Genomic DNA, 6,000 nt, shown 5'->3' on the forward strand with positions numbered 1-6,000 from the left:
AGGGCAGCCTCATCGCTATTTTCCACAGAACCTGAATATGGGTTTTTAGGTCCCTGCATGCCACTTTGGCCCATTTATCTTCCATAAATGGGCCAGATCCAGGGTCAAGAGCTCATCCTAGGACTATTAATCTACAAAGGAGACTACAAAAAATTAGTTATACAAAATAATCAATGGGGGAGAGAGGGTAAATTAGACACTCCTTTTTACCCTTTCTCATAATGCAAAATTGAGAGGACACTGAATGAAACTGAAAGGCAGCAAATTTAAAACTGATAAAAGAAATATTTTATTTAAATGGAACATAATTAAGCTGTGCAATTGATTAGCATGAAATGTCAAGGTCAGGAGCGTAGTAGGACCCACAAAATAATTTATGTGACTAATTAGAACATAGAAGAACAAAGAATTATGAAGTAAACCCTCATGATTTGGACATAAGACAACATCTAAATTTCCATGTTGGGCAAGTTCTTCCATAATTGTCTACTGTGCAGTTTCTTGCACCTTTCTCTGAAGCATCTGGAACTAGCCACTCTGAGGGGCAGGATACTGGACTAGATGACTGATAATTTCTGTGCTCATACGTGGAGTCACAAAGTAAACATTTAGCATGAGAGCAGCTGCTATGGAAACAGTACTTAATAGATTGCCTCATTTGTGCCAACTCTAAAGAGATTTTTCATTTAGTTTACATCAGTCTGAGATTAAGTATCCCTTTTAATCTTTTATGTTGATGCTAAAAGTTTTAGTTGTCATTTGGTTTAAATTGAGAGGATTAAAATTGATCTATGGTTACACTCCAGCAGCAGTAACACAATCAAACTAAGGATGCTCCAGTTGGTAGGGTGATCTTTTTTTAAATGTGAAAGATGCCTCCTTGCCCATGTTAATGCATGCCTGACTAGTTCACTCATTTTTGATAAAATTCATGCTCAAGGGGAGAAGATTTAAGAAATACTTCCTGCTGTGCCTGACTGAGTGAGGAATGGTGTTTATTTTCTCTGCATGGATTTGGCAGAACTATCCATCATAGCACTGCTCACAGGAGTATTTGACACTATTAGGTAACTCAGACAGGTACTAAGAAAATTGGTTCAGTGGTTTAGAAGAACTGGGTCTTTCCCATGGGATGGTCAGAGATTAAGCTGGTTTTTCTCCCTCCCCTCACATTTCCACTCTAGTTTAAGCCAGAGGGAAAAAGAAAAGCTCCTCCGTTAGCCACAAGCTGGAGATATGGGGGAAATTTTGACAGCACACAAACTATCTTCTGCTCTTTATCTGAAAGCCTATTATGTTGGTGGCAATGCAATGAGAGCTTCATGTATACACCTAATGGCTAAACAAAGAGGAGGAGAAAATTACACAGAAAAAATCATCGCGGGAAATATTGGTTAGCAAGCTGTACTCCATGTGAGTCATTTATTTAGAATAGAAGGGATATTTCTGATCATCATAAAGGACTGTTATTTGGAGAGACCTAGAGATGATCTGCGGACTTGCCATGCTTACTTCCTTGGGTTCTTATTTTTTTTATAATATTTTCTTCCATTGTTTCAGCAAAATATCATGAGGAATCATTTAATTTTTCCAAGCAGTCAAACAGTTCTGACAAATTGGCCAGTTCTAATCACTTTGGATAAAATGGGGAAGTTGTTATTAAATATAATGCAGCTGTATTTATTCATGTAAATGCACAACAACTCTCTGATGTAATGTGGAGATTTAAAAAGATGAATCAAAAAGTCAAAAGGTCAAGGATTTTGGAACCAATAGTTGTACTCAGGGCTTGTCTTCACTACAGAGCTAAATTGGCGCTTCTGCAATCGATGCAGAGGCATTGATTTAACAGGTCTAGTGAAGACACGCTCAGTCAATAAGAGAGTGCTCTTGCTTCCATTTCTGTACCTCATCTCAGTGAGAGGCAGAAGCAATGTTGGCAGGAGAGGTGTCTCCTGTCAACATAGCATAGTGTGGACCCCAGGGTAAGTAGATCTAAGCTACATTGACTGGAGTTACGCTACTAACATAACTCAAGTTGCATAAATGAGATTGATTGGCAACTGTGGTGTAGACCAGGTCCTAGGGTCTGTAAAGATATAGCTGATGTCTTCTTTATTTCCTTATTTCCAGAATATCCCTCACTCTCACACATCTTAGGAGACAGACCTGTCCTCGTTTACAGACAGTCCCCCAACCTGAAGCAAATACTCACCAACAACCACACATGACAGAACAAGAACACTAACCCAGGAACCTATCTTTACAACATATCCAGATGCCAAGTCTGTCCACATATCTATTCAAATGACATCATCATAGGACCTAATCACATCAGCCACACCATCAGGCTTCATTCACTTGCACATCTACCAATGTGATATATGCCATCATGTGCCAGCAATGCCCTTTTGCCATGTACATTGGCCAAACCAGACAGTCTCTATGCAAAAGAATAAATGGACACAAATATGACATCAGGAATCATAACATTCAAAAAAAGTAGAACACTTCAACCCCTCTGGTCACTCAGTAACAGACTTAAAGGTGGCAATCTTGCAACAGAAAAGCTTCAAAAACAAACTCCAACAAGAAACTGCTGAACTTGAATTAATATGCAAACTAGATACCATCAATTTAGGCAAGAATAGAGACTGGGAGTGGCTGAGCCAATACACACATTGAATCTATTTCCCCATGTTAAGTATTCTCAAACCTTCTTGTCATCACTACAAAAGTGTTTTTTGCTTTCTGATAATTGCTCATCTTAATTAATTAGCCTCTTAGAGTTTCATGTTCTCTGTATGTATGTATATATATATCTCCTTACTGTATGTTCCATTCTATGCATCCGATGAAGTGAGCTGTAGCCCACGAAAGCTTATACTCAAATAAATTTGTTAGTCTCTAAGGTGCCACAAGTACTTCTGTTCTTTTTGCAGAGCAAATATGACTCTTGGAATTTCTTTAGATGAATGCTTGTTTTCACATCCTTCCTACTGCATGAGTATTAGCTTTTAAAACTTTAATTATAATATATATATTTTAATATATTTCATTACAGCTTTCATGGAAATATCTCAAAGTGCTTTACAGCCAGTTAATTAATTGACACAAAACCCTGAGAGCTACAGAAGTTTTTATTGCATTCATTTTTCTGATGCAGAATCTGAGGCTAAATGTTTAAAGAGGCACTATTAGAGACAGAACCAAAATTCTTTGTCTCCCTGTCCCATGCTGTATGCATGACACTTGATGCTCTTGTCTCCAATTCTCTAGAGGCCAGTGAAATAAATATAGAGACAACAAAGGTAGACATAAGAAGGACAAACTACCATCCTTATTTGTGCAGGTGGCTAGAAAAGAGGAGACATCTGTAATAAGATTACCACTAATTCATTACAGTAGTTAATTAGCTTATTTGACTTAGAGGCAGTGCTGGGCCATGAGAATCTTCTGCTGATCATTTTGGGTTTTCAGTGTTTATTAAATGCTGTTCACATAATCTGCTTAGTTTTCTTGGATGGAGATGCAGTCACTAGTTTAGCTGGGTACCAACCAATTAATGGCTTTGAGCAACAGGACAGAGACCTTATCTGGCAAATGTAACAACTGGGAGCCAGTGGAGGGATTGGAGTACAAGGATGATGTTTTGAGGTGGCAGGCTGATGCATTCTGCGTAACCTGGAATCTGCATTGCTGTCACTTTTAGTCCCAGCTACACTTAATTACAGTAAACTAATTTGGAAGTGACACAGGAGTGGATCGCTCTGGTCAAATCCTCATCCAGGAGAAACAGGTAACATTGAAGGAAGCTGCCTTTCACCACTGACACTACCTAGTCATCTAGTCTTAGTAATGACTCTCCTAGGATTCTGTAGCTATGCATCACTTGCATGAATAGGACACATTTTGGAAGAGGAAGACCATATCACAGCTAGTTCTTCAGATTTTTTTTGCTAGAGAATCAGCTTTTTCAATTTGTGGTCCTGCTGGTAAACCCTTGATTTTTTCAGTGGGATTATTACTCCATACAAGAAATGCATGACATGGAGTAATCCTAGTGCCAGAAGAGAGTAGAAGCAGAAGGAACAAAGCAACAAAGGTTGCATGTTCTCATCAACATGCCATTCTTCAATGCCCCAGAGAACTTCAGCTTTGACAAACCTTCTCGATGGACAGGCTGGAAGCAGTATTTTGCAAGATTTCAAATTGCTACAAAACTCTGTAAGGAAACTGAAGATATTCAGGTAGGCTTTTTAATTTATGCTATGGGGAAGCAGGCAGATCATATCATTAAAACATTTGACTTTACTGAAAACAGTCACAAATATGACTTTGAAAAAGTTCCAGCTGTGTTTGATGCATATTTTATACCACAGAGAAATGTGGTTTATAAAAGAGCATGTTTTCACCAGAGAATTCAAAGACCAGGAGAAAATGTTGAGTGTTTTATAAGAGCTCTGGATGCATTAGCTAAAAATTGAGATTTTGGGGGGCAGGGGCGGCTCTAGCTTTTTTTGTCACCCCAAGCACTACAGGCAAGCTGCCTTTGGCAGCTTACCTGCATTAGGTCCCTGACCCTGCAGCTTTGGTGTACCCACTGCTGAATTGCCACCAAATGCAAGGGACCGGCGGACCTCCCACAGGCAAGCTGCCGAAGGCAGCCTGATCGCCGGCCTCGCAGGGACCAGCCGGGCACTCCCCACGGCTTGCCACCCCAGACACGCGCTTGGAGCGCTAGTGCCTGGAGACGCCACTGTTTGAAAATACCAGAGACAGGCAGGTTATTGGGTTAACAGATAAAAATCTTTCACAGTAGCTGCAATTAAAAACAGACTAAGCCTACCCACAGTTATACAGCTAGCAAAGCAGTCTGAACTAATCAAGCAGTGGAACAAAAGGCAGAAGCAACTTGAAAAACCTGAAACTAGCTTAGAAGCTGTAAACAGCATGAAGAATAAAAGTCACTATTGATGAGGTTAATGTGATTTAAACTAATTGCTAAATATGTTCCTGGGAAAAATCTAGTAGTTGCAAACATTCTGTCATGCATCCCAGCATCAAACTCAGCTATCCATGAGCTCAGAGATGACGTAGTCATATGTGGATTCTGTGGACCTATACAGAACAGTGCCAAAAAAGACTACACCAGCTACAAAAAAGCAACCTTGAAAGACATTCAACTTCAAGAAGTTCTACGGTGCATTTGAATAACATATCTTATTTAAGTTAAGCTCAGCTATATCTGGCAGGTCATTTAAATCTTATGGAAGACGCATCTCTGGTGTATCTCTGTGAGAAGGAAGTTCTGTAGTTTGTCTATATATGATACAGAAGCCTGGCCTGCAAGTTGCAGCCCTGCAACCTACAGTATACAAGAAACATATAACATGCTCCTAAGTCACTTATTTTAACATTTTGATTGTCCTTTACACCCTTCATGAGCTCACAAAGCTCTTCCCCAATGGTGGAAACACTGCTTGGCTGATCTTGCTGAATTTTCTGCATCTTGTTTCATTCAACTGTAAGTTTTATTGGGAGACTGATATGGGTCGAAGTGTTTTCCTAGGGTCTTAGATTCCAAGGCCAGAAGGCACATTGTGATCATCTAGACTGACTTGCTGTATAGCACAGGCCATAGAGCTTCCCCAAAACAATTCCTAGAGCAGATCTGTTAGAAAAACATACAATCTTGATTTTAAAATTGTCTGTGATAGAATCACCACATCCCCTGTCAGATTGTTCCAATGTTTAATTACTCTCACTGTCCCCTTTCCTCCTCTCCCCCAAAAAGTAATTTGTTTCTTAGATTGAATTTGTTTGGCTTCAACATCCAGCTGTTGGATCATGTTATACCTTTCTCTTATAGGGTATGGCTACATTTGGAATTTCAAAGCGCTGCCGCGGCAGCGCTTTGAAGTGTGAGTGTAGTCAGAGTGGCAGCGCTGGGAGAGAGCTCTCCCAGCGCTGCATGTAAACCACATCCCTTACAGGGGT

This window comes from Gopherus evgoodei, chromosome 5 (genome assembly GCF_007399415.2).
Source record: "Gopherus evgoodei ecotype Sinaloan lineage chromosome 5, rGopEvg1_v1.p, whole genome shotgun sequence".
Taxonomy (NCBI): Eukaryota; Metazoa; Chordata; order Testudines; family Testudinidae; genus Gopherus; species Gopherus evgoodei.